General features: G+C 42.9%; 1 protein-coding gene across 3 annotated transcripts in view; it reads left to right on the top strand.

Annotated features, from left to right (window-relative positions):
- Positions 1-4,701: 4,701 nt before the first annotated feature.
- Positions 4,702-25,801, top strand: part of plxna1b (plexin A1b) — a 116,901-nt gene continuing 95,801 nt past the window's right edge. For 2 of the 3 annotated variants that reach the window (XM_085923415.1, XM_085923417.1), the window contains exon 1: positions 4,702-4,835. The gene's annotated coding sequence lies outside the window, so the exon portion shown is untranslated. Of the gene's footprint in view, positions 4,836-5,479; positions 5,644-25,801 lie in introns of those variants that run through there. The other variant, XM_085923416.1, reaches the window with a different exon arrangement.

Here is a 25,801-nt window from a genome sequence, read left to right on the forward strand (position 1 = left end):
CGAATCATTTTAAAGGGAGCAAGCATTGTTGTTTGCATCAAGGTTGCCTAAATCATCACTTAAAAAACAGTTATAATGGCAACAGTTTGTGCCTGAAGCCAATTAAAATTTTGACTCGTCAGTCGACCACCATAACAGAAGACATTGTGTTCAGCAGTATAGTTGTTAAGCATATTCTCATGATGTAATGCAAGCAAAATAAATAAGTCAAGCGCCCCCCCCCCTTTTTTTTTAATTTTATTTCTGTGTTTTCATTGTTGTCTAAATCCCATGGCTGTGGCGTGAGAAACAATCCAGACAGGAAAAGCCACAACAAAAATTCCCCTAATTTCATCATAATGAAGTGCGTTGTGTTTCCTCAAAGACTGAGAGTGTGTGCTGGCCTGGAAACCTTGCACGCCTCATGGCACAGGCATCAGAAGCTGGCAAACAAAGGCTACGCAAAGTGTTTGATAGCTACCGTGAGACTACAAAAAGGTTGTTTGTAGCTGATTATGTGCCGAGATTGGAATCATGATGGGGTACTTCAAATATTTCCCCTTCACTGAATATCAAGAGGGTTTTAACAAACAGAGGCTGGCTTTGCTGCTAACTAGCTTAGCATAATGAAGTCAATAATGGCCTCCACAATCACCAAATGGCTCCTATATTTCAAGTGTGGCGTATTATATTGCATTTTTGTCAAATCAAAGCCTTCCTTATAGCAATTCTCGAGCACGTGCAGAGTATCAGCTGCAATTTAGAAATCTTCTAGTTTACACGCCGCAGTCATGTTTCATCAAAATGATCGAAGCTGTTTTTGAATTTCCACTCCCCCCCCAGCATATTACTCTCATTAATTCTTAATGATGTCCATCAAAGCCAACATGACAGCCAAATGTCTTAAATTGTATATTCATCCATCTTGTCCAGTGCTTCTACCACCTAATTGGAGGAAGCACCCTCCAGGCTCACCCGTTAATTCACCAGCATTCAAAATTGTGAAACCTTTTCAAATTTTCAGCATTAGTGTCTTACGATATGATTTGCCTTGTTTTAATGTCAATTTCTTATTACCATTAATTAATAACTGGATTAGTGTTATTGCATACTCTAATCCAAAGGCAAAATATGATTAGTGACTAGATTTACTCAACTTTGACAAGATAATATGCCATAATATGATAATGAACAATTGATTTGCATCACACTGTGTGGGTGTATGCAAAAGCACAAGTAAGGTGATGAAATTAAAGAGCAATGTATCATATGAGATATTACATGACACAAATCAAATGTATTTTTCCACTTTTTGAATAGCAGTCGTTTCAGCTTCTACGCTAACATTGAAACAGTCTGACCGCACGACTGTGAGCAGTAGAACGGCAATACTCAATGTCGTTTTTGTTCATGAGCTCTCCTTTGATTTTTAAAAAGCATTTATAGCCATCAATAGACAGCTTGTTCTTTGATAATGAGATTAAATATATTGGTAAATGTTGTTGCTCTGGTGCGCAATTGAAAACAAGTAGAAACATTGAATTTAAAAAAATCTAATTTGTGTTTACCGCTATGTATTGCGCAATACAAGACAGACGAGTGGTCTCATGAGAGATGACATGATTTGATGCAAAATGTTTCCTTTTTATTTAGCATGTTGGCCAACTAGAAGTGGGGAGGAAACCGGCTTAGCCAGCGTCCTGTATAGTATCAGAGTGGAAGAAGCGTTCAACTTGCACACATGCTGTGGTGGCTGAAATGGGATTGGAGAGATCAGACAGATTTAGCTAGATGAGATCCGGTCACCATGCTAGCATCTCGATGGTAGCCAATTAATGGCTTGTTAACTGGTTAGTCGGCATGAGGCCACCCAAGGTTACGAGACTAGCAAATCCGCTGGAAGGGAGATTTTGCCATTGGCCGTCTCATGGGATTTTTACTCTTTTGTCTGAGGCAGAGGTCCCTCACCATGGTTTGATGCCCCTTCATATATGTTGGAGGGGGCGGACATTTTTCTAGTTGACATACGTCTGGTATTTTGTCTGGCGAGAGACATTTTATGTCAACGGGGAGGGTGCTATGGATTCCCCCCTTAGGTGGATTCCTGGGGTCTTTGCCCCGTTGGTGCCCCCCTTTTTACCCGCCACTGCTCCAAACTGAGTTCCCACCTTAATTGGTGCTTTGGATGCACGATTAATATGTAAGCTTACAGTGTGAAAGATTTATACTGCATTCACCTGAATATACTATTCATGCATCCTGTGTGAAATAATTATGTACATTTTTCATTCCTGGGCTATCTTAAAGAATCTGTGTGCATTCAAGGACGAATAGATTAGTCAGTTGGTGTGTTGTCCAGAAATATTTGTTCTTCCTGCCAAACACAAGCCCATTAATTGTGCATGAATAAAAAATAGAGAGCAAAACAGCAGCCGAGCAGCAAACTGGCACGTGTGACTTGATTTAATATTCTCTGTGCTTTCAGCCCAAGCTGCTCAGCCTGTGCACTGTCTAGTCGACTCATGACAGCAAAGACTAATCTGGCTCATTAAAAAAGTAGTGAGCACTACTGTATATGCAAAACAAGTTTGGATGGAGTTAAGTATGCAAAGATGAAGGTGCTTTATTTAAGCCTCTTTAAGGTGTGTGTCGTTTATATTTGGCCATCTTGAAAAGCTGCACCGCCTTGCGTATACCAAACACTCAATAAAGAATGAAGCAGCTTCTGCACACGGGTTTCTTATTTGAGAATGTGTTGTATTCATAGCAAAAAAAATTCCCATGAGAATTTATTGTCCGCCTGAAGTGTAAGTCGATCAACGTGAACTCGGAGTTAATCAATGTGCTAATGTTTCAGTGTGGGATCATGAACAGTCTTGTCTTGGGGCCTTTCACGTGGCAAGTGAGCCTAATATTTTCATATTAGTAAGACCAAAATAACAATTTCTAACAGCGCACAAGGCCTTTAAAACCAATTGAAAGCAGAGGGTTGGAAAAGAACTCAGGGGAAACATTTTGGCAAAGTACTGAAATTCAGCTGCCCTCACAGTCGCATAATGCACACACGCATTTCTGTCTTTCCTAACCAATCATACACCCACCCCCCTACTGTGGTACGTACACAGCACAGTGGATCAGGTGCTGTTGTCAGAACCGGAGCGTGCTCTCTGCTCTCCTGAGTGCAATCAGTAACCTGAGCTGCCTGCTTGAATAACTCAGTTACCCCTAAAGCTTGCTCACTACTGAAACATCGTTGCAAAGTGCTTCAAAAAACACTTTGTCCATGTTCCTATTATCGGCCCGTATTGATACTGACATTCTGCTGTCAAAGACACTTTCACTGACTTGAAGTTGCATACTGGTAAGAGGATATAAAAGGTGTCTGCGCTAAGACTTGTATTCATTATCTGTTACTAGAGTGTCACTCAATTTAGATGAGGCGATGTGAACGCGCCGGCCGATGGAACATGACAGGCACTTCCGGAGCCTCCTTATTTAATTAGGAGAGACTCAAAAGTATATTGTCTCTCACTGTAGCTCAACTGAGCCTCCACTCAATATTATTGACACATTGTTCTGACAAAAGAAAGCTGGGTTGTTTTTTCTGGCACCCGATCAAGTGTGCCAAGCCGATATTATGTAGGTCAAGGGTCATCAACATGATGCCCGTGGGCGCCAGGTGGCCCCCAAGGACCACATGGGTAGCCGGTTCTAAAAGTAGCTCACCAATAATGGGACATTGGCATTTTCAAGGAATGATGAAGAATGTGATCATTCGAAAATGTAAACTGGCAGAGATTAATAGAAATAAAGTGTTGCGTATTGGTATTTATGTTACCTCAATATTGTGAGAAATCATTATGATCAATTTCTTAATGTCAGTGATTGTAAACTGGCACTCTCTCCACTTTGTGATTGACAGGTGAACAGTCCAGGCTTTCTTCCTTTTACCTGGAGTTATCTAGGGCAGGCTTGAGGCAATCTGAATATTGAGTGTGAATGGAGAATCGGAAAAGGTAATTTCAACCAGAATGATATAATGTCACTTTTGTATTGGTCAATGTTCTAAAATGCATTTTGGAGTTTGGTTTGTTAGGGTGAGACACAAGATGTACCAAAAAAACATTTGGAAAATTTCTCAATTTGACCTTTAGTTGTACTATGCATTAAAACAGATGAGGAAACTAAGCAATGGTGGCCTCTTAATTCTTTCCATGTCTAAAACAAGGGAATTGCAACTTTGAAATCGGCATTCGCTTTCTACGCCACTTATGGACACTCTTCTCTCAACGTTTGAATTTTGCACTCTCCCCTCTCTTTTTAAAATTACATATGTACAATTTTCTTTATAGACAAGCGCTCTCTTCTGGAATGCTTAATGGTTAAATTCATGCAAATATTCATACCAGCACATCTCAATGAATAAATTATTTACAGTACAAATGACAACATTATTCAGGAAAATGGAGATCAACTAGAAATTAAACTGATTTAAAAATAGCCCAAATGAATAAGTAAACGTGCATGACAGAATGAAACGCGCTCAAATGTGACGTGCGTTAAAAGGGTGCGTTACATGAACCACAGACATCATCCAGGAGCGTCCTCTATGGACTGAGTCAAGCACTGCAGAGCGCAGCTCCTGCACCTCCTCCTCCTCCACCTCCTCCTCCTCCCTTCAACCCTCCCCACTCCCACTCCGCGTGGAGCCGGAGCTGCATTCCTCCTCTCTCCAGTCACACGCAGGGAGCCACCGAAGAGAGAACCCCAGTCACCCCGTGACCAGAGTGGAAATGTCCCCAAGTTTTGGAATTTAAACCATGGCGAGGATTCCTTCGCCGTGGATCACTTGACCGGTAAGTGGCGTGAAAACTCACGGCGTGGGGATCGTTAGGGGAGCAATATATATATATTTTTTGGTAACTGAAACCGGCTGCAGGATTGAGGTTATTCAGCTCTCGTGCAGCTTTGCTCGGCGCAGTGACTTACTCGTATCCCCCTCAAACCAGTAAGGAGCAGCGTGCGTCTCCCCGATCGGATCCTGTTTGAAATGCAGGGCGCGCCAGACCGAACCAGGCGTGGAAATACACATGAGGTCCAACAGGCAGTCTTATTCGCCTGGAGTTGGAAAACCCGATAGTGAAGCTTAGCAAACTTCCCCCGAAAGCTTCGGGTTGTGATCCAGTGTCAGAGGTAGAGAATGTGATTGACTTTTGTGTCATGTCAAAATGTTGCGATGGCACAACGAGAATGCACCCGGAGTGACGTTTGTTGACAGCTAGCCGCCTTGGTGGCTGTCGAAATTCCACCACCGGTGTTTGCACATCCACGTATTTGGTTTGACACCCGAAACCTGTCTGCAAACTCACTACTTTAATTTTTGCAACACAAGTCTCCCCTGAATACGGGTTTGAAGTCCACTACTGGTTTTGCTCCTAAGGGACGTGCCGGTGTTCCCTTAAAATCCCCAACCCCACCTACCCCCACTAAAATCAATCCCCGATTAGCTTTGAAATGATTACAATTGTGTTGGAGCGGCGTTAAAAAGGGGCGTTAATGCAATTTGTACAATTTGTTATTCGACAATAATTGAGCAGGCTGCGAGCGGAGTCTGTGGGTGTGTGGATCGAGAGCGCAATGCTTGGCAGCTCACTCATTGCTCCGGTAGGGTCGCTTCATTCCTCTTCTATTCAAACAACAAAAGTATAATTGAACTTTGCAAGCAGACACATTTTTGAATTATTTTGAGCCTAATTAAAATTCAGTTTGGGTATCATTTTTCTTTTGCGGGTTACCTGCAGCTAGAAATCACTGCAGCGTGCAAAGGTGCCTTTCAATGCAATTTGCGGGGTTTTGTGTATGTTATGAGCCTGTTTTGGTTCATTTAACGTTTGAAATGCTTAATCGTGATGCCGGTGTGAAGATTTATGCACCTCACTATAAGTTACTTTAAAGAGACATGGCCCGATCGTGACCATGTTCAGTCATGCAGCAGTAGATTATTGGCCTGATGCCACCGAGCTCTCGAGCAAACAGGTGGCAATACAAAACATGACAGTCTTTATTAAGTGTGGATGTCCACATCTCCAAGGAAGTCCAACAGTGAAATCATCAATTTGTCGTCATCAGCCAACATACTTTGTTTGTGTTAACAATTGCATCACGTGCTCCTGCGGGTGGTAAATTCCCCACCCCTCATGGTTGCCTCCATTGATTGTGCACTGTCGTTATCCACAATCATAATCCAAATCAGCAACCTTGCATGACATTTACATTACTCCTGCACCCCAGCTAGAAAACGACAAGCGGGTTGCCTTCATCTAGCCTAATTATGATACATATCTTCCCACAATAGAGCAGCAGTGTCATGAATTTTGCTGGCGTGTAAACTCAATCCGTGATGTCCAAACTTTGGAATTCTTGCTGACATGTGCACTTTGCACCCCCCTGGCTCTTCTTTTGTGTGGTTGCACGCCCCCCCCCCCCCCCGTCCCCTCCCTTCTCCTCTCCATGCATTCCTCTGGAGTATTCAGAGCAGGATATTTAAGGTCCAATTAAATTGTTGATGGATGGCAAATCGGAGGAACCGTGCTTCGGTGAGAAATGACGGCGAGAAACAAGAAATAATTTATGTTTGGGGCCGTGCTCTACTGTGAATAATTGTTTTCATGTAGGCCTAATATTATGTACCGTGATCACACTTGCGGGGTTTTGTGTGTGTGTGTGTGTTATGAGCCTGTAAAAGTCTCTTCGTTCTTTTCCAATGCGCGTAATTGAAACATTCTGAACCCGACATTCTCATCCAGTCGCCTTTCCTGTGCTGTTCTTCCGACCTCACGCTTCCACTCAGGATTTCTTCACGTCTTCTTCCCCTCACGCTGGTGTTTTTCTCTCCCTGCGTCCTGTCAGGAGGGCCTGCCTTGTTCCTTTCACGCCGACGCGCGCCGCCTTTTTTCTTCTTTTTGCGCACTCCCTCCCTAGCTCCTTTGGTTTCTGCTGTTCCCACTCTGTCAAGTTACGCGCTGATTTTCCGACGCGCGTATGGGAGACGCAGTCATGCAGCCTCCCCTCTTGACTAGTTCATCTCATAGTCTAAAAAGTCCACCATGTCAACCTCATTATTTTCTGGTGCACTTCTAAACAAAACTATGCTCTTGTTTGTCTCACTACACGGAGATCCCTTGAGAAGGCTGATTTCATACCCAAGTATAAATCAATGTCAGGGTCAGCTCAGTTGAATGTGAAATCTGTGCCCACGTCAGGCGTTGGATCAATTTTGTGTTCAGGGTGAAAAAAACCCCTCCTTTTTGACTGTTGCCAGGTAAATTAGACAGTGGGTAACTTCAGATCATTAAGTTAATACATAATCGGTAATAAATGTACTCATATGAATGAATGAATAAATAAATGAATACATACACACATTCAACTCAAAACGTTAAATGTTTTCTTGGCTGTTAACATTGCGACGCTATTGAGCTGCAATTTTAGTTTAGATTTGCAGCAAAACTACTAGACATTTGACCACTCGTGAAAACTTCTTGCTGGAACTGGGCATTACTTCATGTGCTGGCCTCGTTGATAACTGCTGAATCCCTCAATTTTAAGGTCCCAGTATTGTCCCTACCTTGTGTACCATCGATGTCCCCCCCCCCCCCCCCACACCCCCTTGCCCCCATGTTGGTGTGTTTTCCTTGAGTCTCTGTGGGGTTGTTGTGTTGGTACCCTGAGGCAAGACTCCATGCAGCAGCAATATTAAAACACACCAAGAGGGACTAGCAGCAGAGCTAAAGGCCCTGTTACACACACACACACACACACACACACACACACACACACACACACACACACACACACACACACACAGCTCGCTTGGTGCTAACACCTCTCCAGTCGACAAGCCCCTAATATGAAATAAACTCACTCGCCAATACCTGGCGGGCCTGTCTTGACTGACTGTTCAAATAGGAATGACCTCCATTTGGACCAAATGAAGAGCTGAAATTGAGATTTCAGAGTCAGTGGGCGGCGCTCAAGTGCGAAATACTGGCACATTCCAAATCATATCTCAGTGTGAACGCGCAGGTGGGCCCGTAGCATCAACCCTGGTCAGTGCCAATCCGAAACAAATTTAAAGGCTACCTGAGCCTTCAACACATTTTTCAAGGCTTAAACCCGGCGGTTTATTTTGTTCTTCACAAAATGCTCGAATGAAAGCGCGTACGCAGTAGGAGTTCCCGTGTGGAGAATTGGAAATGAAAACAGTTAGTATTATTTGATCCTGTGACCTTTTTTCCAAAAGATCCTTTGTTCAGTCAGTATAATAAGGACACGGCTCAAATATCGGTACCAGAGAAGGGCAGCTTTATTTTCTTCCCCCTCCTGTCTCAGACTCGGTCTTGCTCAGCCAAGTGAACTGTCTGTTATGTATAATTAATTTTCTCTCCTCTCCCAGTTTATTTTTATCAGCCACTTTTAACCATTCCTTCAAAGGACCCCTTCCTCGCTTCCGTCCTCGGCGGTGCCTGCTGAAAGTGACAGCTGCTCAGCTAAGGGGGACGCTGTTTGAAGCAGATAGTAGAAAGGTCCCTCAACTCGAGATGATTTGGAACAGAAACATCTCTCTCTGCTCCACTGACAGTATCAAAAAGGTGCCTGCTAATCTGGCTGCAAATTGAAAATAGCATCCAGCCCCACTCAAGTCTGTATAGGCCTGTTGGGAACGGAATTTCCATGTTGAAAATGGTTGTTTGGTGGAAATTAAGTTTGTACCGTGAAGCAGGATAAGGATGCAATATCTATTAAGTCTGATAGACGATTGCTAAGATTTTTTGGCTTCTCATTTTATTCGATTTTTTAAGGCGTGCTCTTTTCGATACCGATTATGATTATGGTCACGGATTGAGTTAAACTCATATCTCAAGACATCAGTGTGTTTTTGTTTAGTGCATTCTAATTCAAAACTGAGGCCTGCTCTTAGAGGGTCTGTTAGCTATCTCATCTTTTGACATGTCAACACCGAGATTTAGTCACAGTCCAAGTGACAATTGTGCCCGAAGGTGCAAAGAGTCAGTATTGACTCTGTTTCCTTTTGTGACCCGCTGGCCTCAAGTCCAAATCCCAGCGCCTCCTGCAGCTTGCGGGCGCAGCTTGACTGCGCGAGGCTCCCTCGCTTGCATGCTAACGCCCTCGTCAGCATTCTGTCCATCTCGCCAAACTCTGAGTCAGGCTGGCCGCTTTGGTCCCCCTCCCCTGCTTGCGAGTCACATCAAAACGTCTTCCCTGATTTCATTTTCTCCACAGCTCGACCCATCGATCGTCAAGTCACAAGTCCTTCCAATAACAAACGCCATGCTTGGTCATTTGTGTTGTTTTGATTATATTAGCGTGATCTCGGTTTTATTTCTCATGTTGAGCTCCCACGGAGAGAACAGTGTTTAGTTTTTTACTTTTGATGTTAAAAGTAATACATAGAAGGCGTAATCAGGCATAGCCGTGTTCTGCTTTTTCAGGTGGTCCTTTCCAAACACACCAAAATCTGCTGGTCTCGAGAAAACCTTTTCTTCTGAATGGATGTCTGGACCCACCTGTCAAGCTCATTCGGGGAAAGTGTGCGTTTCTGATGCTAAGATATTCCGAATGTTCAGTGGAGGGAGCCTGCTGGTTATTTACTATGCTCACTAGAGTCTGTCTGCCTCTTTAGGCATGTTTGGCTTGTTAATGAGAATCACCATGCGAGCGTGCATGCGGGAGAGAGAGCGAAAGAGCGAGAGAGGAGGAGAAGACAGCGCAATCTGTGCAATGTGTGCATGTATTTGCATTGAGATAAGCAGCACGTCGTCGGTGTGCTCGCGGGAGGAAACGATACGGGATGCTATACGAAAGTACACCGGGACTTGTGTGTGTAGCGTAAGGCAACTATCACAGTGGAGGAGATGAAAAGGGAATCAGGTGCACGGCTATTTATCCTTGTGATTAATGTTAATCACAAGCAGCAACTCATAATTGCTCACTTATTATTTTTTCTCACCTTTTCTCTGTCTCTGCGGCTTTCTGCTCCATTTCTTTCAAATATCATCACCTTTCCTTGTTGCACACTCAAGCGGCTGGTTTCTGTGGTGTTTACCAGAGGAAATGTTTAATTATTCATCTACCTCGTGCACGTTTTACTGTACATAAGACTTATAGGAGGCGGGCCTTAAAACAAACGACTTGACTGTGGAAAGCTAACCTGCACCTTAGTGGACCTCTTAATTGGACTTTAATCTGAAAGTAGCCATCAAATATTGTCTTGTTTCACAAAATGATTTAGGAATATAAAGACTGTATATTATATTCTGAAACACTTTTGATGCTTTATCTTAGATGCGAGTTGGTTGACTCTTTTTAGAATTAATTAGCCTATCCACAAAAGATTGTCTATTCTTGAAGCCTTTTGTTGCATTATGTTAGTTGCTAGTTGGTTTACTCTTTTTAGAATCGATTATCCTATGGGTTATTCCATCGATTACTCAACTGTGACGGAGAGTCAATTTGTTCTGTGTTAATTCATTTAAAACCACTAATTTTACGCAGTGTTGTTAACTCTTGCGGCAGGCGACTGCTCAACTCGTCGGTCACATTCCCATCTAATAATAGTAATACAGAAAACCACATTTTTTTTCTCTCCCTTTTAGTCTTAAGTGAGCACACATTTTGGTGTCTTTATCTTCATGAACATATTGTGGGCAACCCTTGCGCTGAAGTTTCCCATGCTCCAGAGAGCCTGTGAAGGCAACGGGATGATGTGGGGGGAGACTCACTGTTAGCAACATTACACACCAGTTGTTGTTGTCTTGTTGTGGTTAAAATCAACTGCAATTCATTAAGATTACACATGCAGTTGCCCATAACTGCCCAGATGTTACCAAAGCAACATGTGCAACATGGGCCACACATCCTCCCCCTTCATTCATTTCTACAGCCTCTTTGTCAGCTTCTTCTTTTGTGCTCTTCTCAAAGGGTTAAGGAGGGAGAAATGATGAGTAGCCCGCCAAATCGGGTCTTCTATTGTGCATTGGATGTCAACCAACTTTTGGATTTCAGTGGCTATAAGTGACCTTCCAAAATAATGTTAGAATCTTTCCATTCTTCTTCAACCAGGTCAATGCACCTTCCCCTCCCATCCAACGCCATGCAGCAGAATTATTCCTTTCTCCTGCCTCTGTGGAAACATGTGCGCTTGGACCATAAAACACATTCCCCTCCCTTTCCTTCCTTCCAAAGCTAGTTTAGAAAAACCACACAGCGCCCCCGCCATTTTGTTTCAAACACCAATGACTGCTCAAGACTCTTTTGGCAGACTTTGGTTGTCGCAATTCTACAACAGCGCAAGTCCCGGGGGAGCTTTTAAGTCCTCTATCCTTCCCTGACCCCCCGCCGAGGCGAGGCACGCAGAGCAGGAGGCTTCTGGGAATAAGTACTCCAGGCCAGACAATGGTGGACTGCTAGGATTGGGTGGGGGTATGGATTTTTAGCTCAAGAGCAGTGGGAGAAAGATGCCATAGATCTATCAGAAGGGTTGAGATAGAGGGGGTCAAAGGTTATACTGATCCCTTGTTTAAGGGTGGAATTCAACCGCAGAGGTTTTATTGGTGGCCACGGGTGAGACACTGAATAGTATTGTGGGGGTTGGGCCTTACTAGGAGGCACACATTAATGTCCTATTATGATTGTCAGCTGTGGCCTGGCTTTCCAGACTAAGAGTCATTTGTGTCCCTCAGGCCAATAAACATTATCATTAAAACCAGTGAGAAGGGTCTTCAAATGTTTCCCAGCATTTGTAAATCTGTGCCACCAAGTCCTTTGGTGATGGTGAATGAGCATGTGACAAAGCAGCCAGCGAGCACGGCGACGGAATGCGCCAGCGATTGCCCTCTGAGGGCCACTGCATTCCAAATGAAATGGGCTGTGTAACTTGTGACTAGTGTGACGTGCTGATGCGTAGCGGCTGGGAGGAGTTTTCTCCTTTCTCGTCGTTCATCCTTCTCTCAGGACTGCCCCCCCCCCCTTGCATCACCAAGATGTATATTTTCCATGGTTTCCATCCCATGCAAAGGAATGTATCCCGGGCTCCTTTCCTAACGCCCACTGTGACCTCACTTGGCTCCGTAAATAAATAAGTGACATGGTGTGCCAGCGGTGTGACTTGCTGACTTCTCTTTGACAGCTGCCCAACTGAAAACTCAGGCAAGACTAAATGTTTGTTGGCGCCATGACAAGACAGTGGTATTGTGTTTTGAACACACCCGTTTTGCTAGGAAGTCACATGTCACCAAGCTTTGTGCCATAGTTTGTCCTTCCAAAATTAAATCGGTAGCTCACCACAGCCATGCTGAATGAAACACGCTCTGGCTTTTTATATTGAAGAGGCACACCTCATCCTGCCCTCGGAAATCAGTCAAAACTTGGCCGCAGTACAGGGACATTTGAACATCTCCCAGTTTGCCTGTAGGTGAATCGACATAAAAGCCTGGAGCATTTTTAGATTTGCGGATGGGCGGGAATGGGGAAATGTGAACAAAACGACAACGGAGACTGCACCTCGGCCAGGCACAGCTGCGCAAAATAGACAACAGAAGAGTGGGGGAGGGAACTTGGCACGATCGGCACACTCGGAGAGTCGGAGCAACAAGCCAATAATAATGTTGTGACGAAACGCGCTTGTGAGGAAGGTGGGCTGGGGAAAATAGAAGAATGTGGTAAAAGAGGGATGGCAAATAAATTAGAAACGGAGTCAAAGTTGGAACAGATACTTTCACAGCCCCACTAAATTTGTTTTATTTGGAGGCTTGACATTTTATCAGACCAGAAATTCACAGAAGTGGAGGTATATAATGTTCCAGATCCCAAATTCAAGATTTCATTCATTAAATGTAATTTGAAGGTTTCATTTTTATCACTAGATGACACATATATCGATGGAGTGGCTTTTTTTTTTTTTCAAATGTGGTCACTCATCCATGGGTTAACGCTGCACATTCCCACAAGAACACAATACCCATTGTGATCTCTGCTGGTGGTAGCAGCTTGATTGATTTTCTCCAGTATGAACCGCAGTCATGAACAGTTCCAGAATTCCAAATATCAGTACACATTTGGAGCGCTTTTACAAGGAAGAGAAGTCATATAATGCCAAGTGGCTGAAGACAAACGAGCTTCATCCAACAAGGTTTTAGTTAGAAATGATTTATTGCGAGCTCATTGTTGTAGCCACACAATTCTTGTACTTCACGTAACTTGTTTACCAAATGGTGAGTTCCCGTTTTCCTTGGCTCCTTCACCTTCTTATCAGCCAGCCTGTCTCTTTCCCCCTCACGCTGTTACTCTGCTGTGGAGTATGTGATGAAAATGGCTGTTTAATCATGCAGAGAGGTCAACCAATCAAAGGGCCCGGTTGAGTGATTTAAGGGCCTATTCAGAGCACAGCTGGAGGAATAGGGAAAGGGAGAATGACACGGTTTGGGTTTTTGATTGCTGCATGGCACAGGTCGCCTCTCATCCACTTACCACCACTTTTGTTTCACCAATAATGCTTTGCGATGGATTGATATTTAGACGGACAGATGGATGGGCAGAGGGGGTCGACAACAGATTGACACCCAAAGTAGCGAACCGAATGGCTGCTTATCCGACGTTTAACGTCGACGGCGTTCATCTTATTTTAATCAGGTTTCTTCTTTTAACCACACAAACGCACTCGGATAATTAGGATCTACGTATTCTGGCTTTAAACAAGACCGTTCTTACCTGTATGTTAATAGTAGAGAATGACAGATGGTTGGCAAGAGCAAGGGAGGTTAGCATGGACAGAGATTATGATTTAGTTCTAAGTCCCTTTCAACCCCCCCCCCCCCAATATCCAGCTCATGATTTATCACATGGCTTGTCATTGACTTCACCTCTGCTTTAAACACACCACAGCTAGGAAGATTTGGACAATCTTTAGTTAAATAATGTCTCCAAACAATTACTTGATTATTTGAATCCAATGCGATTCATTTGATAATCGTTTTGTTGTCGATTAATCGATTAATTTTGACACCTCTATAGACAAACCTCGTCAAGAGTGGAGTGTATCACCTGTAACTAATTCACACCAACAACTATGGCCTCGCTTGGTGTTTTATGTCACACACAATTAATCGTTATTAATTATTAGTTGCCTCCTCAAAATACGAAAGTAGCTCACTGGCTGTAACGTAGAGAAGAGTTTGAGATTACGTCACTTTGAACAGCTGCAATATTCTGCAGTAGTAGTGAACGCGTCTTCGGTCTTTGTGTGACGGATACAGCCGCCGAGTTAGCATGAGTGGAGTACCACTCCAGGAGATAGCTGCCCTCTTGCTCTGTCTCTCTTACTGTGCCACCTGCCCCCCCCTAAATTTCCCTGACCTTGCGTTGGCGTGTGCTGATGAGTACTGAGTGGATACACTCGTGAGTGGTGTGCACGCACTCGTGTGAGAACTGGAAAAACGTGGGCGATCCATTTGTTGTGTAAATGCGAGCCGCTAATTGACTGCCAGCTTCTCCTTCAGTGGCTGAACCCTGGTCTCCGTTGTGTCCCGGGGATCCTGCCAGGGGAATGCATGCCCCCCTCCTCACACACGAACACATTCAAAGCACCCTCCAGTTCTCCGCGCTCCTCTTTTGGAGCACGACTGGCACGGGGCCAGCACGAGGATGGTTGCACGGCGCACTCATCTGCTCCCTCTGTCTGGCTGTTGAACTTCTAACGAAAAGCTGCTCAGCTTTTACGCATCATCACTCACTGCTCTCTGACATTCTGCAGCACAGTCAATTATTGCATAAAATACAATGGCTGCTCTCTTTGCCGCGTTTATGGTTTTCATAATGGTCGGAATGTTTGATCTTTCAGTCTAGCAGACGATAAAAATTAACTCATCAGACCTGTTGCAGTCATCAGAATTAAGCTTGAGTCTATTTAAGGTGCAGTCTTGTAGCTTTGGTAGCCGGATCACTTTTAGCATCTGCTCTGATGGAACTGTTGGCCCAACAGTTAGTTGGCTTGAAGCCCAGATATCAGAATAAGACATCATAACAGTGCAACAATGAGGTGTTGATATTACTATTAAGGTAATCGTCCGGCCCATTTAATTCTCTGATATTAGTCAAATTTTTCTTTTTTTCTTTTTCAGATTACAACATTAAAAAAAAAAAAAAAAATGTAAAATGTCTTTGTATTGGTCAAATAACAACCATACTACCTTGAATATAGCCCAACATGGAATGGAAAGCATGGAAGCAAAACAAAATTTGACGTGGTTAGTGTTTGTATGCAACAATACCGGGAAATACTGGGTGTTGTAAATTTAAGTTAAGCTTAGCTTCACACATCTGGTTTTCTTGCGGTTGTCGTGGCCGCTCACAATCAGTGTGTGACCGGTCCAGGGTGTAGTTTAGAAACAATTTGTTGTGACTTGATTCTGGAAGACCAGACTAATTGTGGCTGCTCGCTAGCAAGTCAGACTGTGAGTCACTCAGAGAAGACATAGTATCTAATTTTGTACACAATGATGTTGAAGAAGTTGAAGAATGAAACGATTCTTAAACTGCAGTCAAAATTATAGCAGCCGAGAAAAGAACCAAACACACAAAGGAAGGATCAGACTTTCATTGTTCTGATTCTCCCAGGCTAGTCCATTGTTATGCCGAGGTAAACATTTGGGAACACAGAAAAGAACAAACAAACAAAATGACACACTCCGTTTAGACTGAAAATGAAAATGAGCAACTGTGTTTTGTATGCAATGCATCCAACATCACTGTAGACGGCAGTTTTGGAAATGACGTCAAAGTGGATGGCATTGTATTAATGCATACATCTCCACAAAGACTGTCAATCAAATTGTGCCAGTGGTTCCTTTTCATTCTGACATTGTGACGTTTGGCCGCTTGGCAGCAATCTGCTCTTTTTAAAATGTGCAATAAATTCCAATAGTATGAACTTAAATCTGGACGGTTGTGTCTGATGATAAAAGACAGAGTGAAGAGCAAGGGTTTAACATCAAGTGTGCTACTTTGGTCCCAGCGACAACAACAACAATGGGATTAGCTGGCACGCTAAATACGCAGGGCCCAGGCCAAGCCTCTTAACCTGTCACAATGCACGTTTGATATATTTTGATACAGTCACCTGTAATTTCAATGTGTGGTGAGACAAACCTTGGCTTCTTTTACGAAACTAAAATGAATAAATACATCTAATGTACAAATGTCCCAAAATAAAGCCAGACGAGTATTCAGTTTGTTTCTTTTGGTCAGTGTGAGAAATTGTCTCGTAATCACAACATAATTTAGGCCTGCATAAAGTAAAGAGTAGCTGCTGGAAAAGGACTTTGGCTGAAGCACAAATGATGCCGCACCCTTCTTCTGTTTTTCTTCGGTTTAGACAACAGAAACCTTCGTGCAAAAATGTTAACGCTTAAAACGAAGTACTTCAAACATCATATGCATGCAATCATAACGATATCTTGAATTGGACATTATCGGAATTACATTGATTTCTTCGGTATGGTTCTGATCACTTCATTTCTAAGAGTTATTAATGACTTCCCAAATCTCAGCACAGTACAAAGTTTTCAATCTGGCAGCACCTAAGAAAAGTGGCATGACTTTCAGCCCAGGATATGTTCGACTTTGTTTATCACTGCAGTGCTTCAGGAATCTATAGACTTTATGTCTAATATGTGATTTTCAGCTCAGCTCATCATTTTTACCACTTACCTCAAGTAGGCGAGTATTGTCCCTAAGTCTGAAGATATATGAGGACGTGCTTCCGTTCTATTTTTATCTCCTGTTTATGTGCATTGGGCCAGTGGAGCAGTTAATTCCCAATGTTGCCCAACAAGGTTGTTCGCCAGGTATATATACTATCCAAGACTTATTTGAAAAAGAGAGAAAGGAGATTGCTCTGAAGCATTTTTGGCAAGGGAGTGTTAATCTATTGTGCAACATTTAGCAAATGAATGTCCTGTTTTGAGCTCCACTCTAATCCCCATGTCTGTGTCAGTTGCCAATAAAGCTTATTGAATCACTTGACTATGTGCTGCGGGAGGGAGGAAGCGGAGAGTGAGGATGTCAAATATGGGTGAAGAAAAGAAAGTCACACAGACACAGAAAGACCAAATTGCTCTTCCCGCTGCCTGCTGTTACAGCAGTGTTGCAGCCAGACAGGCTATGTTGACACTGAGTCAGCAGGACTTGAACTGGGGGGCCTGGTCTGTAGCTGCAGGGTTGTCAGTAACATGTGCACATACAGGCATAGTGTCAGACATGTTGCCCTATTCTCCTCAGCCCTGTAGCACCGGCACTAACTATAGCTACTCAGCCAAGCACTCTTAATTAGTAGCTGCTGCCGCCCGCCGGCCGTGCTCCGGCGCCACTGTGGAAAAGACCCAGCCCCGTTTGTGATGGGACGCTTGTTTACGCTCTGTACCAGTGTCAATGTTGACAGTCAAAGCGTGATTCAGCTTTGATTTGTGGAGGCCACTTTTCCCCCCCCTTCGATTGTAAATCGAAGGAGGCGGGAGATTACTTTGGCGGACATGCTCTGACTGTTGTTGTTGTTTGTAGGGTTAAACCCGCTGAAATGTGAGTCTAAAGCACCCCCTCCTCCCATTTGGGACTTCTCTAACAGCCGTGCACAAAAAATTGAAAGAAATTATGTATTGAATTCACTCAATTTAATTTCATCAAGTGATTGCACAATATAACATCATCTGGATCCAGACATTTTTTGGAATAAATGTGTAGTGTAATTACAAAAAGTGTCTCTGGGATCTGGATGATTTATTTCATGCAACCTTGATGAAACGAAATTGAGTAAATGCCACATAAACGTCTTTCAGTTTAGGTTCTGGGTTTTGTTTTCTTATTACGGTTTGAGTGTGTGCGTATGTGTGCATCTGGAACTATTTTTCTTCCTCAACTACTTCTGGAGACGCATTATGGCCCATTCCTCAACCCCATGTTTTATGATACAAGGTTTTGGTGTGTGCTGATTTTGTGCTTGTCGCTATAGGATTTTCCCCAGAGGGCACCTACTCAATTTTTGGAATAACGACCAACAGATCACCACGGCCAGAGCTCTGCCAAACGCAACCTAACTAACTGTGCCAGCAGACCACCACAGCCACTGATCTGCTAATCATGACTTGAGTAATTTTACCGCCAGACTGCCACAGCCACGGGGTCTGGAACCACATGCAGCTGGAGAACAGACGTGATCGAACGGAAACAACAGTGCGTGTGCGTACACGTGCACACTCGGCAATATGGCACCACGGTAACCCAGATTGGCCATTTCCTTTCAATGAGGCTTCATTTAGGCCACACAAAGTCACAATTGCTGGATGAGACCTTTCAGGAGCCATGACAACCACTTCAAGAGGTTTTTTTTGTTTGTGTGTTGGGGGGGGGGGGGGGGTGGACTTAGCAGTTGCGGTTGCGCTGCATAATCTCTTGATCTCGTTTAGTCTGATTCTCATTTCCTTATCCCTCCTCCCCACTCGCTAATAAATCTGCTTAAAGAGGAGCTTGATTTTCAAGTATGCCAACAAGTTTCTTTCCCTTAAATTCACATTTTGCTCTTCAAAAATACAAAATGAAAGACGGTGAATTGATTGCAATTTACACACGCAGGTTGGTTTGCTTTAAAGATGCTAATGTTGCCTTTTGGGTGAGCACGCTTCCCCCCCCCCTTGACAAATCACATGATGTTTTAACAAGGCAGATCAGACCACGGAAGCCATTCTGCAAAACATCAAGGGAAGGGTCAGATGACCCGTAGAGGAAAGTGGATTGCGCTGCTGCAATGGAGATCGGTTTAGCATTCAATCCCATTACCAAACAGTGGCTGTGAAATACGAGGTCAATGCTCATTTGTATCAATGACATTTTTGGTTTTTGTTTGTTTAAGTCACTCTTTGTATAGCCTGTTCTTTTCTTTTCCAAGTGATTGACTTTACAGAAAAATGTCCTACTGAATTAATGGCATATTATCACTGTTAAGTGGAAATCTCTTAATTCCAAATTTGGGCAATTTAATATTTTTTCACAAGTTTCCCAACAGCAATATTCGGATTGCAGATCAAATATACCCTTTTTTTATCACCTCAGTCTAGATTACTGTTGGGGACTCGGGAGAGTGGTTTCTCTTTGTTTTGAGTCAGTGTTTTGACTCAGTTCTGTCATCAGAAAGTGAACTGCATGTGTGCAACTTTAGTTTGCGGTTAACCCAAAAGCTATCGTTAGTGGCTTTTAGCCGTAGTAGGTCTCAGCTCAGTGTCATTTCCCTCTCCTCCTACTCCTCTTTATTTTCCTCTCACTCTCATCTTCCTCAGCTACTAGCCATCTCTCCTTATCACTCTTCTACTCTGCTCACATTACTCCTACTGACATGGTTTTGTCTCCGTTCTCAATCCACCTGCACAATGTGGTCCCACACAAAGTAGGACCTCTGAGGTTCCACTGGCACAAAGATAGCGACAAGATCTATGGACACAGTTTTGTTTGACTCAAACTGGCTTGTTTTCCCCACTCCTGTGCCACCCCATTTTGATTTGGTAAGACAAAATTGTCAGAATAAATAATAAAAAAAAAAAAAAGACCTATAAAGTCTGTTTGTGTTGTACGGTTTGTGTTTAAATCCAGCTTCCCCCCTCCCTGTACATGACTCACAATGGCGATGATGTTTCTCGTCTTTCTGGACTGACCAGTAGTCCCGCTCCCTTCCTTATTGGGATTTGCTCCAAGAACAGGCAGGCGCATCTCAAAAGGATGCCATCGCTCCTCTTCACACAAATGCGCTTCGTGACTTGATAGTGTTCTAATTTGAGCCATCCATTCAGAAAATTACTCCTGTCAATGACTTTATCATCGAGACTTTTTTGACTGACAAGCTAAGAAGCGTCCACATTATGGACAAATGCGTACTTCTTCAAGTAGACTGAAGTGGTTGAGCTATGTGACAGGCACTCAATTTCCTATTTGCTGTAGAGAGAAAAGCTAAACATGCACAGACTGTTCTGCTCTTATCTCTCTTCATTCCGTCTCGTTCTGCCTAGCTGGCTATCAGAAAAGGTATCGTTTGACTCGTCTCATCTTTCCCCCGCTTTTATTTTCCATTATTTTGCCTTTAATTTGCATCCTTTTCCCTCTTGTCTCCTTGCTATGCAATTGTATGCTGATATTGATAAATGCACTAATATGGTTTTGAACTCGGTCAAGTGTAGTTTCACCTTTTCATTCCAATAGTGTGGAATGGACTTCCGCTCAGTGACCGTCAGCGTGGATGCAAGTGTGAACGGTTGTCAGTCCATATATGCCCCGTGATTGGCTGGCGATCAATGCTGAGTGTAGTCTGCCTTTCGCACAGTCAGCTGTGAGAGGCCCCAGCTTCCCCATGACCCTGAAAACGATAAGCAATAACAAACGGATATACACTATGGATGGATCTGCGCACATCAGTCGGGAAATATAGCTTGTGCCTCTTTTATACAAAACAAAGTTTTCCGGGCTTTCTGTATAAACTATACAGATGATAGTTTCCGGTTTGCCATTACAATGAGGCAGCGTTTTTATAAATGTAAAAAAAAAAAAAAGCAAAGAAGGATTCAGTTTTTCAGTTAGAGGAAATGAGTTGTAACGTGGTATGGTTTCTGTCTCTTTGAATATGCTTAATGAAAACAGACATATCACTTGCGACTGCAAATGAGAAGCTATGAGCCAGAGCAAGACATGGACATAATCCTTTTGTGGAATGTGTAGGTCAGCTAATGGCAAGCTATACCGTAAAAAAGCTTTGAGTTTCAAATTCAGTGTGGTCCGAGAGCAAGTTGACCGTGCAACCGCTACAGATGATTTTTGGCTCAAGTTTCGCACTCAATCTGACAAGGAGAGGCGATATTTATAGCATCATTAAAATAGAAGCATGGAAGGATTTTCTTAATGCCTTTCTCTTTGAAAGGACCCTTTTATACCTGCTAGCTTTGCCGTCATTGACAATGTTGTTTCAAAAAAGTTTATCCTAACAAGCAGTATTACCAAAGAATGTGCTTTTCTTCAGCTCCAGGCTAAAATCACACAGTATTTTTTTACATAGTTGTGTGATAATAGATTTGTCCCATAGTCACATCTTTATTTACACTTAATTAAAATCTTAATGTGCATCGTAATGTTTACTAACTAAATCTGCCACCAGGCATTTTCCGCCCTTTAACACCTATCCAACCAGTTTGGGTAGCTCAGACCATGACATTGTGGGAGTTATGAATAGCTTTTAGAAAAGAAGCGCTTTGTGGTTGAGCTTAATTGTGGCTAGCATTCTTCAATGTTGATTTAAGTAATCTGCTGTTTTATTCGAAACGAAGCAACCATTCATAAATGACAGGGGTGTGTTTGCATGCAGTTCCCGCACTGGATCTGTTGTTTTTCTTTTGACAAAACTACCATGTATCACTAATTTTTTTTAGGGTTGCTCCAGTTGAAGAAGTTTGACTGGATTGGGAAAAAAAACACAACTCTTGACAGTCCAGATAATTTCACGAGTTTATTGACATTTTTATTGAGACAAAAAATATATATTTACTTTCCCCAAATCATGTGGGTTTGTTTACATTGAGAACATTTGTCATGATTTGTCATCGGTACCAGTTCAGCTGGTTCTTTTAGCTGAACCTTTGTCTGTGCTACTACTATTTAAATTGAATCAGGCTTGCTCCGGCCTTGACCTACATTTTTGCCACCTTCTTCACACACTGACACAGACGCACACATTCACACAGACGGAGGATTTATGACACAGAAAGAAAGACCCAGTCGAGAGAGATTACAGCGTAAACCGCTAATCTGACGCTGCTTTTATCGTTTTGTGTGGCGACTAAAACGTGGGCCGGCTTTATGCGAGTGTAGAATTGGCACAAACGGTTGTTGAAACAATTTCCACATCATTCTTTTTTTTGCATTGCAATAGATGGGAATGATTTTTTACAACTGTATTGTGTCCAAGAATAATACCTGAATTCTAAATAAAATGTGAAAAAAACAAACGTTTATTCTCCTATCTCATAAGATTACTTTTTGTTGTTGTTGGTTTTACATTTGCATGGTGGATACGGTCAAATGCTCTTGCGGATCATATGTCCCTGGTTCATAAGACCGGCGCATTGACTTTAAATTATGTGTAACCCTTCACTCAGGATTTGTAACAGAAATTATTTGGATTGGCCTCACAAATCATACCAGAAATACTCGCCTCGCCCTGTTGTACTTGCGGTGGGACGTTTTTTTTTCGAGCTGTGGTTTCGTTATAATGAGAAGGTATCACCTTTAATGTAAAGTGGTCACACGACAGAATCTTGACGCGTCTCCAGTGTTCTCCATGGATGTTCAGTTGAGAATCTTTCATTATAGAGCCTCCCACAGCTCAAGTAGGTTGTGTTCCCGACATATCCCCCGCCTGTTGGTAAAATCCATAATGCGTCCAAACATCCGCTTTTAAAGTCTACAGCATCCTTAGCCGTTAGCTGGCAACTTCCACCCATCATTTTGTCCCGTCACTTATGTGATGAATGATGTCAGTTCCATGAGACCAAAAGCTATAATCATCTGAATGAAACTATCATTGACAACTGGCACAAGCAAGACAGACCATAGGAATATTTATCTAGCGCGCTAAAAATTAACAAGTCATTATGATCGATTATTGTCTGCCACGGCATTGATTCCCAATTGTTCATCGCCACATGCCGCCACCATGTCGACGATATGATTGATTCCAACACCCCAAAGCTAACTTATCGTTTCATCGACCCACCACTACACACTGTCGCGGTATTGTTCAAAAAAGCCAACTATGGGCTCAAGACCAATACCTGATTGATTAAATGTCCTAATATTTCTGTCCATTTTATGTACCTATAACAAAATATTAGGTCTCTTTAGGACTGTGAGTTTTAACAGGAGGAGAAAAGCAGCGAAATGTGTGACTGGCACGACTGAAAGAGGATATATGAGGATAAGAGAATTCAATGAAGCGAGGTCCACAGAGGATGGAAGTCCATATAAAGATGCAGATGAAAACAATCTGTCTGCTTGCCATGTGTTATTGTAACCACAACAGCTCTATGCCTCGGAGATACTCGACTGTGTTCACCAGCCAAATCTGGCACGGACTATCCAAACAAGAAATTGAGAAACACCGGGACGGTTTTGCATACTGTCAAAATTAATGTGAAATTTGGAAAAAGTTTCATGCACACGTACACATGGATATACTTGTCACAATTTATCTCTCACATTTCATCGTATGCCGCAGAATATTGGAGGTGATGAATTCCTCATTGAGGTGTGGCTGCAACACATTCCCTCTGCATTCTTGTTCGGGGCTGATTTGGGGTCAGCGGTCAGACTAACAGAGCTGACATAAGTGTGTTAAATGTGTGTGTGTGGCCCTCTTTGTCCTATATTTTGCACACGCTGGTGGCAAGGACAACTGTGTTCTGTTCAGACACATTTCCGACTGCCAATAAATCTACCATTTTCTCTCATTATATGTAAAGTAGCCTGGTCAAGCATTTGTTCTGTATTTCAATGGCTACGTCAGAGTATGCTGAAACTGAAGTGTGTGTGTTTTAGGGAATGAGAGCAAGAGGAATTTATATGATGTAGTGCCCACAGTCGGACTGTGGTGTTTTGCTGGCAGCTGGCAATTGTCGCATGCACTCAAGAAGTTTCAGCTACTTGAGCCTCTCTGCGAGGGTTAGTTAGATAACATGGGATGGTTTGGATACTAGTAGCTGGTAACTTTTTTTTCAGGTCAGCAGAGCTGTAAATGTTATTTTGTTCCATCAATATCGCTAAAGATGTATTGTTTGACCGTATTGATACCCGTGATATAATTTATTTTTACGCTCAATTGTATGGGCCTTTAAATGTTAAAATGTTTCTTAAAACAAGAGTGAAGGAGTTCAAATCAAGTTCCATGATTTTCTATACAAATATTTTTGGGCAGATTTGATAAATCTGGTGTTGACCAGATGGCGTTCAACCTTTTGGCGCTTTATTGTATTTGAGAGACACACTCTTAAGAAACACTTTTGCAGTTATTAATACACATGATGTAGTTGTTGGTCTAGGATCAAATGGCAAAATTGCACACTGACAGATGGCCTTGGATGATTCCTGATCGTATTCCAGTGATCCTTTGCAATTATGTAGACATTTTCTGATAATCCCATGCCGTCAGGGTAATGGCTCTGTCGCTGTTTTCAGATATTAGTTTATTGCGTGTGAACTTTATTACAATCTCCTGGCTCTCTTTCTTTGAAACTGACTTCTTTATAGGCCATATGTTGCACTCATTCAAACTGCAAAAATGCAAATTTCTCAATTGTAGGCTCAGATTTGAATAAGATTTGTTCAAGCTAAAGAATAAAACAACTCGATTTTTTTCTTTTTCTTATGCGATTGTTTGTCTGTCTAGGGATTGCTCTCCCTGTCATCCACTCGACAGTATTTTGGGGGATGGTAATCCATTCTTTCCATATGCAGATAGTGATTGCTAGATTAGGCAGACCCTGAGAGAGGATTATGGCTTCAGGACTTGGCCCCCCTACTATCTCACCTCCTCTCTAAGCATGCAACCCCCATCAGGCCACCTCCGTCCTTGCTTCCTGCAGTCTTCTCTTGCTCTTCTATCCTTTACCCTTCTCTCTCTCTCTTCTCTTGGGTAAACCTCCAGTCTGTGGAGTGTGTTGGTTGCTAAGTGAAGAGGTGGGGAGTAGATTAAAATAGAGAACTGTTTTTGTTTAAGCCATGTGTGTATTTAACGTGCACTCGTTCATGAATGGTATCTATACAGGGTGCAAGCTTACTTTAGCACGCTTTGGGGTATGCGCACAAACACACACGCGCATGACACACACAAAAACACAAACACCTCATGTGCCGAGGGCGTGCATGGGTTGGAGTGTGTCCAATCAATGCGTGTCTTTTAAGTCGTACTTTTTGCAGTCGCCTCTCCAAATATGCTATGGCAGGGATGCATAATTGACTTGCCCACGAGATATGTGAGTGAGTGTGTTTGGAATTTGCATTCATTACAAGACATTTCTTTATTTATTTAACCAATCGTGCAAAATTGTTGATAAATACATTTACTGTAAGAAGCTGTGGTCTATTTTAGTATATGCAAATGTTTGTTGTAATAAATTAACGTCATATAATTTAGCCTGTGTACAGTGTAGTTGATTCTATGCCAATACTCCAAACTTTGGAACAAGCTAATTTTTAAATTGAGTGTAGATAAGGCAAAGTCTGTAAAACCCCAACTTGGACGAGTCCCTATTTCTGGGTCATTCCACTCCTATTTTAGTCGACTTACTTAATCTTTGGCACTTAATGTTCTCCTGTACTCGACGTGATCCACATGCTGTGATACGGTGCAGGGGGCAGAGAATTTGTCTGAGCACCCTTCCACTTCTTCCTCCTCCTTCTCCTCATCTTCCCTCCAGCGCAACCTTCTCCTCCTCTTTCTCCTCTCCAGTTGCGAATGCTGTAATTGATATGCCACTGGCAATAAATCAGCACTGCACCGGGGTGAGCAATGACCATTATCTGAGTGGACAGGTTTGAGGAAACTGGAAAGAGGGAGTGACGACTCCCCCACCCCCTCCCCTACCTCTACTCTCAAGAGATTCTGGAACCTCATCACTTGACCTGAAACACCACCATCCACCTCCTTTCGGGATTCCCGCTACCG

This window comes from Syngnathus leptorhynchus, chromosome 11 (genome assembly GCF_054491065.1).
Source record: "Syngnathus leptorhynchus isolate UIUO chromosome 11, UIUO_Slep, whole genome shotgun sequence".
NCBI lineage: Eukaryota > Metazoa > Chordata > Actinopteri > Syngnathiformes > Syngnathidae > Syngnathus > Syngnathus leptorhynchus.